Source organism: Pseudorca crassidens, chromosome 10 (genome assembly GCF_039906515.1).
Source record: "Pseudorca crassidens isolate mPseCra1 chromosome 10, mPseCra1.hap1, whole genome shotgun sequence".
Taxonomy (NCBI): Eukaryota; Metazoa; Chordata; class Mammalia; order Artiodactyla; family Delphinidae; genus Pseudorca; species Pseudorca crassidens.
This window is the reverse complement of record NC_090305.1, coordinates 74,625,520-74,640,011: the sequence shown is the minus strand read 5'-3', so window position 1 is coordinate 74,640,011 and position 14,492 is coordinate 74,625,520. Positions and strand designations below refer to the sequence as shown.

The 14,492-nt window shown below is 40.3% G+C and overlaps 1 protein-coding gene and 1 pseudogene across 12 annotated transcripts in view; one reads left to right on the top strand and one right to left on the bottom strand.

Moving 5' to 3' along the window:
* The window catches only part of ERC2 (ELKS/RAB6-interacting/CAST family member 2), a 960,889-nt gene that overhangs the window by 261,493 nt on the left and 684,904 nt on the right, over positions 1 to 14,492 (top strand). The gene's annotated exons all lie outside the window — the stretch shown is intronic.
* Positions 812 to 1,514, bottom strand: LOC137233118 (adenylate kinase 2, mitochondrial pseudogene; annotated as a pseudogene).

Genomic DNA, 14,492 nt, shown 5'->3' with positions numbered 1-14,492 from the left:
AAATAATACATCACAGTGCTGTTGAGTGATCCCAGTCACAGGATTTGAAGATGGAAAGGACAGTCTTTGGATAATGTTGCTTAGGACACTTGCTTATTTATTAAAAAGGGTTCTTTCACATGACATGGGTGGAGGAAGGCAAGAGTGTAGGAATGTGGCATATGCTGGGTGGCTGCCAAGAGCTTACCCACGAGAGCAGGTGGGCTGGTAAATCAGTGATAAGTTGGGAGGGGAGTGAGACCAGCTGCCCCACCTGCCCCATGACTCCAGTAAACCTGATGTGCTGAGCCACTGCTCCCATGTACACACTCCATATCTCTTTCAAATGGAGAGATGACTTTTTGATCTCATGGTATGCGGAGCCAGGGTTAGTAGTTAACTCCTGCCCTGTTCCAAGCTACAGGACAGACAGGACAACAGTGTGATTTCCTGCATTCCTGGGCTGGCATGAGGTTCCCATAAAAGCTGAGGTCTTAGGGCACTGGCTTTAAAAAATACTGTCACCAGTCTGGAGTAAATGACAACGTGATTCCTTAGAAATAATACTGCCTCTCCCTGTTTCTATTTATACCCTCCAGTCAGTGTTTTAAAAAATTAATTTTTCCCTTTGCTTATACTTTTTGAGACTTCTACTCCATGTAAAAGAAATCGCTTCACCACAGCACTGCTGCTCTTCCCATTCTCCTCTTGACCCCTCACCACTCCTCCCTCTCCATCCTTACCCTGACCACCCCTGCCCTCTGCCCAGTATCTAAGAGCAGGGATCATGCCGTGGAGTGATGAGCAGTGGTGCAGCCTTGGCCTTCTGTTACTAGGATGTAGCTTTGGAGAAGGCTGCTAGGATGCTTGCAGACATGACATCGGGGGTCTGGGATGAATCAGTGGTAGAGTGGATCCCCCGTCTACTGTAGTAAACCAGTGGGGTTGTCTGAGTGTGGTAGGCCTCCAGGCAGATTTTTAAGGCCTTCTCATTATCATCTGATCGGTGGACCAAGGGTTCCCCTGTGATGTCATCTTTCATGGGCTCCCTTGAGAAGTTGAACTCCTTGTGGTAGGAATGGCCACTCTGGGGGTGAATCTGTCATCCTGTGATTCTCCAGATCAGCAGAGAGTCTGGAATGCTGAATTCAGTCACAGAATCAAGCTTCTGTTTCCTCTTTTCCATGAGGTCATCAAGCATTTCTGCCTGCCCCACAGTTCAAGGGAAGCCCTCTAGAAGAAAACCATTTTTTGCATGGAGGGGTCTCCAAATTTTTCTCAATGCACTCCACGACCATTCCATCTCTCACCAGTTTCCTGGCATCCATAGTTGCCTTCAGCTTTTTTCCCAGCTCTGAGCCAGAAGCCACTATGGCCTTCAGAACGTCTCCAGAAGCCAAATTGCAGACACAGAAGCTTTCAGCGAATTTGGGTGCCTGGGTACCCTTGCTGGCTCTGGGCGGCCCCAGCAGCACTGACCGGATGCCTTTAGGACACTCTTGGGCCCATTTGGCTGCGGGCACGTTGGGAGCCATGGCTGCCGAAGCCTCTCACTCTCTTTCACTTCCGATTTTATTTATTTGGGCCTCTTTCATTTTTTTCTTGATGAGTCTGGCTAAAGGTTTATCAATTTTTATCAATTTTATGTTTTCTAAGAACTAATTCTTAGTTTTATTGATTTTTTTTCTGTTTTTCTTAGTCTCTATTTCATTTGCTTCTGCTCTGACCTTTATTATTTCCTTCCTTCTACTAACTTTGGGTGTTGTGTGTTCTTTTTCTAGTTCCTTTAGGCATAAGGTTAGATTGTTTATATGAAATTTTTCTTGTTTCCTGAGGTAGGTCTGTATTGTTTTAAATTTCCCTCTTAGATTTGCTTTTGCAACCCATTCATTTTGGATCATTGTGTTTTCATTTCCTCTTTGCTTCAGGACGCACTGGTTGTTCAGTAGCATAGTGTTTTGTGTGTGTGTGTTTTTTGCAGTTTTTTCCCTGTAGTTTATTTCTAATCTTATACCATTGTGGTCAGGAAACATGCTTGATATGATTTCAGTCTTTTTAAATTCATTGAGATTTGTTTTGTGGCTTAGCCTGTGATCTATCCTGGAGAATGTTCCATGTGCACTTGAAAAGAATGTTTTTCTGCTGTTTTTGGATGAAATGTTCTTTATGTGTCTGTTAATTCCATCTGATGTATCATTTAAGATCAGGGTTTTCTCATTGATTGTCTGGATGATCTGTCCATGGAGGTAAGTAGGGTGCTAAAGTTCCCTACTAACTATTGTATTACCGTCAATTTCTCTTTTTATCTCTGTCAATATTTGCTTTATGTATTTAGGTGCTCCTATGTTCAGTGCATATATATTTACAATTGGTGTTTCTTCTTGTTGGATTGATCCTTTTATCATTATGTAATGCCCTTCTTTGTCTCTTGTTACAATACTTGCTTTAAAGTCTGTTTTGTCTGATATAAGTATAGCTACCCCAGCTTTCCTTTTGTTTACATTTGCATGGAATACTTTTTCCATCCTCTCACTTTCAGTCTCTGTGTGTATTTAGCTCTGAAGTGAATCTCTTGTAGGCAGCATATAGATGGGTCTTGTTTTTATTCATTCATCCACTCTGTCTTTTGATTGGCAAATTTAGTCCATTTACAATTTAAAGTAATTCTTGATAGGTACGTACTTATTGCCATTTTGTTGATTGTTTTCTAGTTGTTTTTGTGTTCTTTTTAGTTTTCTTACACTTATTTTGCTCTCTTCCCTTGTGATTTGATCACTATCTTAAGTGTTTGGATTCCTTTCTCTTTTTGTGTGTGTTTCTATTATAGTTTTTTGGTTTGTGGTCACCATGAGGTTCATATAAAACAATTTATATGGGGTTATTTTAAGTTGATGATCGCTTTAGTTTGAATGCGTTCCAACAACCCTGTGTTCCTCCCAACCACATTTAATGTTTCTGACATCATATTTTATATCTTTTTATTTTGTGTATCACTTAACTACTTATTGTGGATATAAATGTTTTTTGCTACTTTTGTCTTTTTGCTTTCCTACTAGCTTTATAAGTGGTTGATCTACTCCCTTTACTGTATGTTTGCTTTTACCAGTGAGATTTTTTTCTTTCATAATTTTTATATTTCTAATTGTAGCCTTTTCTTTTCCACTTAAAGAAGTCCACTTAACGTTTCTTGTAAAGTTGGTTTAGTGGTGCTAAACTCTTAGGTTTTGCTTATCTGTAAAACCTTTTATCTCTTCTACAAATCTGAATGATAACCTTGCCAAGTAGTGTATTCTTGGTTGTAGGGGTTTTCCTTTCATCACTTTGGATATATTGTGCCACTCCCTTCTGATCCGCAAAGCTTCTGTTGAAACATCAGGTGATAGCCTTATGTGAGTTCCCTTGTACATAACTAATTGCTTTTCTCTTGCTGCTTTTAAGATTCTCACTTTAATTTTTGCCATTTTAAATATGATGTGTCTTGATGTGGCCCTCTTTGGGCTCATCTTGTTTGGGACTGTCTCTGCTTCCTGGACTTGGATGTGTTTCCTTTCCCAGGTTGGGGACGTTTTCAGCTATTATTTCTTCAAATAATTTCTCTGCCCCTTCCTCTTAACTCTTCTCCTTCTGGGACCCCTATAAGGCTAATGTTAGTATGTTTGATATTTTCTCAAACTCTCATTTCTTTGATTCTTTCTTCTGTTCAGCTTGGGTGATTTCCACTACTTTGTCTTGCAGATTGCTGATCCATTCCTCTGTTTCATTTAATCTACTGTTGAGTTCATCTAGTATATTTTATTTTATTTTATTTTTATTTATCTTATTTTTGGCTGCATTGGGTCTTCGTTGCTGTGCATGGGCTTTTCTCTGGTTGAGGCGGGCGGGGGCTACTCTTCGTTGCGGTGCGCAGGCTTTTCGTTGCGGTGGCTTCACTTGCTGTGGAGCACGGGCTTTAGGCACACAGGCTTCAGTAGTTGTGGCACGTGGGCTCAGTAGTTGTGGCTCGCGGGCTCTAGAGAGCAGGCTCAGTAGTTGTGGCTCATGGGCTTAGTTGCTCCGCGGCATGTGGGATCTTCCCGGACCAGGGCTTGAATCCGTGTCCCCTGTATTGGCAGGAGGATTATTAACCACTGCGCCACCAGGGAAGCCCTTGTCTAGTATATTTTAAAACTTCATTCATTGTATTTGTCAGCTCTGTTTGGTTCTTCTTTATATCTTTAAACTCTATTGACATTCTCACTGTGTTCATCCATTATTCTTCCCCTTTTTAAGAGTTACCTTGAACTCTTTATTGGATAGATTGCATATCTCCACTTTTTCAGTTTATTTTTTCCGGCTTTGTCTTGATCCTTTATTTGGAACATATTTCATTGTCTCCTCAATTTGCCTAATTCTCCGTGTTTATTTCTGTGTCTGAGGTAGGTTTGTTACATTTCTCAATCTTGGAGAAATGTAGCAGAAATGTGGAAGACATCCTATGAGGTCCAGTACCTTCTGTTTTGTCAGAGCCAACTTACTCATCATGCTGGTAGACGGGGTGGGCCCCTGGCTCGGTTGGCTACAAGGCCTTGCCTCATGTGGTGGCTGTGGGTCTGCCAGTGGGCAGGGTAGGTTTTCTGTGCCATTGGTTGCATGGCCTTTGGAGCCTGGTGTTGGTGCCAGACTTCTGGTGGGTGGAGCGGGCCCCCACGTGGTTGGGTGTGAAACCTGGGGGGCCTGGTGCTGTTGCTGGCCCGCTAGTGGGCGAGGCCAGGTCCTGGTGTGTCTAGGTGCACAGCCTGTGGGTCATAGAGCTGGTGCCAGCTTACTGGTGGCTGGGTAAGACCCCAATGCTAATAGGCTAGAGGGAGGATTCCAGACTACTGCTTCTGTGCTGGGACTTGAAGTGTGTGAGATTTTACTCATGCCCTCTGAGAGCTGAGTCTGTTTTCCATAACCCTCCATCTCTCCCAAACATAAGCCCCACTGGTTTACGAAGGCAGACATTCTGCAGGTTTGTCTTCCCAGTGTAGGAGCCCAGTGTGGGGTTTGGACACCTTGTTCCTTCGGGAGGTCTTCTAGCATTGTGATCTTTTTCCCATTTGTGGGTTGCCTCCCTGGGATTGTGGGTCCTGACTAACCGTGTCTCTGCCCCTCGTACTTTCATTGTGCTTCCCTCTTTATATATATATATATATATATATATATATATATATATATATATAGTTGTGGAACATCTTTTCTTCTAGTCTTCAGGTGGTTCTCATAGACACTTGCTCTGTAAGTAGTTGTAATTTTGGTGTGTTCATGGGAAGAGGTGAGTTCAGGGTTTTCCTCCTCTACCATCTTGGCCTGGATCAGGCTAGACTTCCTATACAACAAAATCCTTGCTCAACTTTCTTCTCTACTTCATATGGGTTTCCTCCCTCTCTTATGGGTTCCCCTCTGAACTCTCCCTTAAGAAATCACTTACATAAAAGTCCCTGTCTCAGACTATACCTCTTAGGAATCTGACCTAAGATATAGAAATGGACTAAGGTAAATGGCCTGGGTACTGCTGAGATCACCTGACACTGTGTCATATAAGAAACAGTGCGTGGAATAGGACTCTTTAGTAAGAAAGACTTTGGACTGAGAAGCTGTCATCATGGGATAAGAACCTGTCACCATGGAAGAGGAACCTGATTTGTTCTTTTCTCCTTGAAAGAGTAGAACAAACGTCTGTATATAGAAGCTTCAGAGCCATGTATGCCACCTCAGTGTGGAAAGAACTGTCTAATAGGGGATTCCAAAGGTTAGTAAAAGATTAACCACACTATATTAGTTTCTATTGCTGCCATAAAAAATTAGCACACATTTAGCACAACTTTTTTATTAGCTCATAGATCAGTTCTGGTACATCATGGCTCAATTGGATTTTTTGCTTTGACTCTCATGAGACCAAAACCAAAGTGTGCTCCTTTCTAGAGGTTCTTGAGATCAATGTGCTTCCAAGCTTGTTTAGGTTGTTGGTCAAATCTAGTTCCTTGTGTTTGTAGAACCAAGGTCCCCATTTCCTTGTTGGCTATTAACTGGGGACCATCCTCATTCCTTGGAGGCCCCTTCTGGTCCTTTCACATGGCCCCTATATCTCAGAACCAACAGTGGCACATTGAAACTTTCTCATGCTTAGCGGTCTCTCTGGCTTCCCCATCTGCTACTTCTGTCTTCTGCCTCAGTCAGAATAAGTTCTGAGCTTTGAAAGGGCTCATGTGATTAGATTGGGCCCACCCAGATATCTTAATATAGATATTAAGATTCCTATCTTAATATAGATATTAAGATTCCTATCTTAATATCTTAATATAGATATTAAGATTCCTATCTTAATATCTATAACCTTAATTACATCTGGAAGGCCCCTTTTGCCATGTAATATAATGTATTCATAGGTTTTGGAAATGAGTGGACATCTTTGTTAGTGGGTGTTATTCTGCTGACTGTAGTTTGCCCTCTGCCCCTTACAGATTCACGTCCCTCCCAAATAAAAAATACATTTGCTCCATCCCAAAGTCTCAAAGGTCTCATCCCATTACAACATCAACTCAGAGTCCCCAAATCTCATCAGTTCAAAATTCCCATCATCTAAATCGTCTAAAATTATGTACGGATGAGGCTCTTGGTATAACCTATTATGTACAACTCCTGAGGCACAATTCCTCCCATCAGGGGACGTATGAAACTAAAACAATTTATCTGCTTCCAATAGACAATGATAGGTTAGGCATAGGATAAGTTACAGACGTTCCAGGTTAAACAAGGGAGAAATGGAAGGTAAAAGGGAGCTACTAGGTCCAAGGCAGTTTCAAAATCCAGCAGGGCAAACTTCACTAGGTTTCAAGGCCTGGAAACAATCCTCTGTGGTTCTTGGTTCCACGCTAAAAACCTATCGCATCCGTTTTGCTCAGGCGCCCTCCCATTCAAGTACTAACCAGGCCCAAAGCTTGCTTAACTTCCAAGATCAGATGAGATCAGGTACACAGGTAGAGGTGAATGACCAGGATGCTGCTGAGAGCACCCAACATTGTGCCATATAAGACATAGTGGATAGAATAATGACTGCTTAGTAAGAAAGACTTTGGACAAAGAAGCTCTCAACATGGGAGAGGTGGATCCTGTTTTCTTCATGTTCCCAAATGAGTAGAACAAAGGCCATTGTATATAAGGTTCAAGGAGAAATATTTCAGCTCAGAAAGAGTCCTCTGGTAAATTTCTGTTGGAGTCCAAAAATGGTTAAAGACTAACCACCCACCTGTACTTTTCCATGAAGCTTTCCATAGTCCTTCCCTCATCAGGCCTGGATGCTTACCTCTCATTCTCTCCCATTAGCATATTGTTCAAAACTGGTGAGGGCCTAACAGGGGACTGAAAAACAAACCAGAAGTCAGGTTCAGTTAGCTGTTACAACCCTAGACATTTGCAGAGTGCGAAGGAAACACAAATAGCAATCTAAACCTGGTGTTATGTTAGTAATTAAGGGTGTGCGTTTAAGAGTCAGATACCTTGGTCACACTCTCAAGTTTACTAGTTCTGTGATCTTGGGCATATTATTTAACTCTCTGAGTTTGAATGTTTGCAGTTTTGTCATGGGGGTGGTAACTCCTACCTATAGGGGTGTTATGCAGATTCACCCAGGAGCTAGATGGGAGGCGTGGAGCTTGGCATATGGTAAGCATTCTGTAAATGGTGGCTGCTATTATTGTGGTCTGGTAATCTAGTTATGTATTCCCTCTTCCACTAGATAGTCAAGTTCCTTGAGACCTGACATGTTTCATAGTCACTGTGCTACATCTATCTTATTTTAAATTATTTTTTTGAATAATTTTTAAAGTTTTATTTTATTGAGGTGTAGTTGATTTACAATATCATATAAGTTGCATGTATGCGACATAGTGATTCACAATTTTTAAAGGTCATACTCCATTTACAGTTATTATAAAAATCGGCTATACTCCCTGTGCTGCACAGTATATCCTTGTAGCTTATTTATTTTATTCTTTGTAGTTTGTACTCCTTAACACCCTACCCCTATCTTGCCCCTCCCTGTTACATTTATCTTTGATATCTCTGTATTGTTTATTACGTGTTAGGTCCTTAGTAATTATTGAATTAAATAACTAAACTTTATTATTTAGTTTATTTGGGACAAACTTTATCCCAAAAAACTTTGGACATTGCTAACACCACTGGCCAAATATTTGAAAGCTGGCATCTCATTCTATTACTTTCTATTGTTCCCAGGATCATAGTGTCCAAAGGAACAAGATAAATCTGTCAAACCATCTTTAATGCAAATTTAGCAAAAAGTCAGTTATATATCAAAACAAATTAAGGGAATTGTGTATGTGCAGAGATTCAGATGGTATGGTCTTATGTTCCCAAATATCCATTTTTTGTGAAGACTAAAAAAATAATTTAACAGTTTACTTTGCTGTACAGTAGAAACTAGCACAACATTGTAAAATAACTCTACCCCAATTAAAAAAAGCAGTAAGCTTATATCATTTTTACATATTTCCATTGAAACTGCTTTCTCATCTCTCTGGAATTTGAAGTCTTCTGTATAAGACCAAGATCTTCATGAGGACCTAAATGGCCTTACACAGCCTGTCCTTTTCCTAGCCCTGACCTCTTGGGCCTCATCTCCCAGCTCCCTCTTCATCACTCTCTCCACTCCAACAGCACTGTGCAACTCACCATCTCCCGAAACCTCTAGGCATGATATCACTTCCACTGAGAATGCTTGCACCGGAGTGTAAGGCAGGTATATTCTATGTTTTACCTGGCACATAGTGGTCCTTCAGTATTCCTTGAATTATTCAGGCAGACCCAGTGGCGACGATAGCCAGTATCAGATCACAGAACAAGTGGCAGGGAAGGCATTCTGCCAGGCTTCATTCTGTAATATACTTTCAGGAATACTAATAACCATTCAGGGGCAACAAGAAAAATAAGGATGTTTCAGTGATTGAGAGTGTGCTGAGTGCCAGCCCAGCCAAGCACTACACATGCTTACCTCAACTCAACTTCACCATCCTGAGTATCAGAAAACATTCAGGCACTTGCCTAAGGTCACACACCTAGTAGACGGAGTGGACAGGATCCGTTTAACTATAGTGGATGAATTTTAAAACTTTTAAGAGCTTTCCAAGTAGTGAGGTTTCATTTTTAACTTTTGTTATTGTTTTATTATGTGGGCAAAGGATGTGTCCTATATCACTTCTGCCTTTTGGAATCCATTTGAGATTTTTCTTGGTGGTCTGGTATGTGATCAATCTGTTTAAATATTCCATGGAATCTTGAAATGGAAATCTATAGGATCCAAAATAGAATTGTCTATTAATTCAGTCTTACTAATTATATCACTTAAATCTTTTACGTAGTTATTTTTTAGTACTTGATCTTTCAAACATTGAGAATGATGTTAATATTTGAAAGTAACTGTTTTTTATCCACTTCTCTGTGCCTAACCATGTTTGCCATTTGTTTTAAAATCTAATATGGGTATCAGTACCAGACAACTGTTATTGAGAGTTAAGTTTCTGTATGTTTTCAAGTACTCAAGAAAAGATTGAGAAATGGAAGACTGACTCAAAGGAAAATTATGCAGGTGGCTACAATGAAAGAAGCCAGTGGAGATAAAGGTGTCACCTTTAAATATCAAATCAAAGCCAAGTGGTGAGACATGGGCAGTAAGCGTGGTGGTTAGAAGCAGAGACCCTGGAACCAGACTTCCTGGCATAAATCCCAGCAGTGCAGTTCAGTAGACTGGGCAAGTTATTAATTTCTCTATGCTTCCATTTCTTGGTGTGAAAAAATGGTGATAATAATAGTACCTACCTAAGGAGGTTATTGTGATGATTAAACAAGTTACTATTTATAAAGTGCTTAGAAGAGTGCTTAGCACATAGCAGTGTATAAGTATCTATTAGCTATTATCATCCTTCACATCAGACTCCTTTTGGTCCAAAGGTATTCTAGAACCACCAGGCTTATAATATCAATTGTACTGTTTCGTTCAATGTGTCTATATTAATTGAGCACTTACTCTTGGCAGGCACTATGTTAGTTACTGGGAGTATAATGGACATACAGGGTCCCTATGCTCATGGAATTGACCACTCGGTGGTAAATACAGACACGAAGGTATTAATTGCACCCATATCCAATGATAGGAAGAAAAGGTACACAGTGCTATGAAAGTCTAAATGAGGGTGGAGGAGGATGTAGACTAGTCTGGAGGGTCAGGTAATGGCTCTTCTGTGACATATTTGTAATCTACGGCTTTAAAATAAATTACCCCAAACACTTAGTGTCTTAATAGAGCAAATGCTTATTATCTCATAGATTCTGTGGGTCTGGAATATAGGAGTCACTTAGCTCAGTGGTTCTGGCCCAGAGTACCTCAAGAGGTTGCAGTCAAGCTGTTGGGTAGGGCCACAGGCATCTGAAGGCTTCACCGAGGCTGGACAGGCCACTTCTACAATGGCTTATTCACATGACTGTTGGCAGGAGGCCTCAGTTTCATGTCATATGGGCCTCTCTTTAGAGCTTGAATGTCTTCATGATGTGGCAGCTGGCTTCTCCCAGAACAAGTGGTCCAAGAATGTGAGCAAGAAGGATGCCATAATGTCTTTTATGACCAAGCCTCAGAAGTCACACATGTTACTTCTACTGTATTCTCTTTGTTAGAACTGAGTTATTAAGTCCAGTCCACAGCCAAGGGGAAGATATTTAGGCTTCACCTTATAAAGGGAATATACAAAATTTGTGGACATATTTTAAATTACCACACAAGGAGATGGCTAGATTGATTATTGAAGATATTCTAGACCAGGGGTTGACACACTTTATGTACAAGGCCAGGTAGTAGATATTTCTTGCTTTGTGAGTCCATATTGTCTCTGTTATAACTATTCACCTCTGCCATGAAATGAAATGAAAGCAACCATAGACAATATGTAAGTGAATGGGTATAGTAGTGTTTCAATAAAACTTTATTTACCAGAACTGATGGTGGGCTATAGTTTGCTGACCCCTACAGATACAAGAGATGAAAAGGGTAGAGGATTATTTCAAGCAGAAAAACAGAATGTTTCATAAAGAACAGAATTATTGGGCACTTAAGAGTAAAGGTACCAAAAAAAGGTTTTTTTTCATGTACTAGGAGGTTTACTACAAAATTGTTTGTAATTGAAAAAAAGAATAGAGAACACTTATTTCCGCACATAAATTCTAAAAACATAAATATTGTTGAGGTAAAAACCAAAATGCAAAAGCTTTGTGCAATATGGACAGCTGTCATTTATGTAAATGAGAAAACAATGTACTCTGTTGTTAGATTTTACTATTTATGAGGACATACATATGTAATAAAAGCACAGAACATGCATGAGAAAGACACCAACTTTAGATGATGGTTTCTCTCTAGCAGAATGGAAGTGGTGAAGGTTGTGGAACTTAAACAGTTTCTGTTATATATTTATGGTTTAAACATTTTTTTAATTGTGATGAGTACACACAACATAAAATTTACTACCTTAACCATTCTTAAGTGTACAGTTCAGTAGTGTTAAGTATATTCACACTGTTATGCAACCAATCTTGAGAACTTTTTCATTTTGCAAAATCGAAACTCTGTACCCATTAAACAACTCTCCATTTCCCCCTGCTCTCAGCCCCTGGCAGTAATCATTCTACTTTCTGTTCCTATGGTTTTGGGCACTCTAGATGCCTCCTATCAACCATACAATATTTGTCTTTTTGTGACTGCTTTATTTCACTAAGTATAATGTCCTTGAGTTTTATCCATGTTGTAGCAGGTGTTAGAATTTCCTTCCTTTAAAGCTGAGTAATACCTTGTATGTATACACCACATTTGATTATTCATCCATCTGTTGATGGACACTTCAGTTGCTTCCACCTTTTGGCTTTTCTGATAATGCTGCTATGAACATAGGTGTACAAATCTAAAACAGAGTTTTGATGAAAGAAATGATCAGTAAATCATTGTGCAATATAGCAGCCTGAGCAAATATAGTAGCCTGAAGTAGCCTCCATATAGTAGCCTCCATTCTCCCACAGCACATTCCAGTCAGACTTTCACTCACACTATCCACCTACTGGATAGTCAAGGTTATTAATGCCCTGCTTGTTGCTAAGTCCTGTGGTCTTTCCTCTGGCCTCATCCTATTAACTGCTCAGCAGCAATTGATAAGGTGGTCATTCCTGCATCCTGGGCAAATTTGCTTCACTTGACTTCCAGGATGCTACTCTCCTGGTTCTTTTCCTACCTCTATTTCTTCTCAGTTTCCTTTGCTGCTTCCTCCTCACTTCTCAGACCCCTTAATGTTGGATTGCCCCTGGACTCAGTCCTCTGATTTCTCCTCTCCTCTCTATGCTTAGTCCCTAGTTGGTTTTATCTAGGCTCATTGTTTTAAATGCTATCTATTCACCAATTTCAAATTTGTAATTGTAGCTTTTACTTCTCCCCTCACATCCAACTCATCTATTAAACCGCCTACTCAGCATCTCCACTTGAATGTCTAATAGCATCACAAACTTAACACAGGCAAAACCAAACTCTTGATTCCCATAACTCCCACTTCTCCCCACTCTTGCCTATGTTGGTATTCCACCTCCATTCTTCGTATTGCTCAGGCTAAAAGCCTTGAAGCCATCCTTTACTTGTCTCTTTCTCTAATCCCAGGCCATCTATCAAGAAGTCAAGTGAGCCTCACCTTCAAAGCACATCCAAACTGAGTTCCTTCCCATTGCCTCCACTGTGGTCCAAGGTTCTGTCATCCCTTGTCGGGGTTATTCTAGTTTCTTCTTACTAGGCCCTATGGTTCTTCTCTTACCTCCCTCCTCAATCCAAAACCATACTTCAGTCCAATAGCTGAAGTAATCCTTTATGAATGTGCATCATATCCATATCATGGTTTGTCTTTCCTCAGAACCTTCCAGTGGATCCCCATTTTTCTCAGAGTAAAACCAGTATCCCTACAGTGGACTCCAAATGTATACCTATCTTCCCATCATCCCCCACCCCTGGACTTCTCCGACCAACTACTTCCCCCATCCCTTATGCAGCTCTAGCCATGTACGTAAATATTTACTATTCCCTCTGCCTGGAATATCTGCACAACTGGTTCCTTCATTTCCTTTAGATCTTTGTTCAGATGTCACCTTTTCCTGAAGCTTTCCCTAATCACCCTATTTAAAATGGCTATTAATCCGTCACCTCCCAAATGTCCCACTCCACCTTCATGACTTATTTTCCTTTACAGCACTTATGACAAACTGGTTTAGTCACCTTTTTAAATTGTTGTGCCTCTCTCCAATTGGAATTTGAAATGAAAAAACACATGAGGACTGAGATGTTTGTCTATTTGGTTTACTGCTGTATTTCCTATATCCCTTGCATCAAATTATTTTTTGAATATATGAAACTCTGCTGTATCTTAAGACTGACCTGAGTTGTTGCTGAGATTATAGTGTTTCTTTCCTGTTGGTTTCTCCAATTGGTTTTGTTCCTTAAAAGAGGCAATTTAAAAATATGGCTTCAGAATCTTTGGCACTCTTCCTTGAAATTTGAGCAGGCTTGTGACTGCTTTAATCAACATAACATTGCAGAAGTGATGCTATGGGACTTCTGAGGTTACGTAATAAAAGGCCATGCAGTTTCTGGCTTATTTGCTGGAACACTTGGTCTTGGAATCTTTACACCTCAATGTAGGAGGTGGGAGTACCCTGAGGCTGCCATGCTGTGAGGAAGCCCAAGTCACATGGAGAGGCCATATATAGTTGATCAGATTGAGAATTCCAGCTAAACCTAGACTTCAAGTTATTTTTCAGCCAAGGCCCTAGACATATGGGGGGAGAAGCCATCTTGGAAGTGGATCGACCAGCCCCAGCTGTTCCAGCCCTCTGACACCATGCTTTAGAAACAAGCCTTCCTTACTCTATCCTTTATGAATTCCTGACCCAGAATTCATGAGCATAATAAAATGGTGGTGGTTGGACACCACTAAAATTTGGGGTGATTTGATACATAGCAGTAGAGTACCAGAACGGTAAGGTGGAAAGGCCAGATAAAAATAGTAAATTACCTTTAGAGAGAAAGTTAAGTTTTGATTTTTTTTTTTTTTTTTTTTTTTGGTCTACTGGAGAAAGTATATGGTATGTGCAAACATTATTCTGTCAAGCTCATCTTGTATGCTAGTGTCCATCCAGATTAACTCACTAGACTTCAGATTCTCATTAACTGCCAGGTAATGTCATCCTGATGAACCACTTGAGATTTCATGCTCAAAATTCTGGGGTCTTGGTATATTTCCATGCTGAACAGCTGAAGGAGCTGGCAGTGTTAGACCAGCTCAGGCCAACCTAGTCATTAGATGATAGAAAAATAACCTCGGTATCAGTGTTGCAATGAGATATCCAATCTTCTTCTTTTATTTTTATTCTGTTTTTGAAATGGAGAATGAGTGTGATTA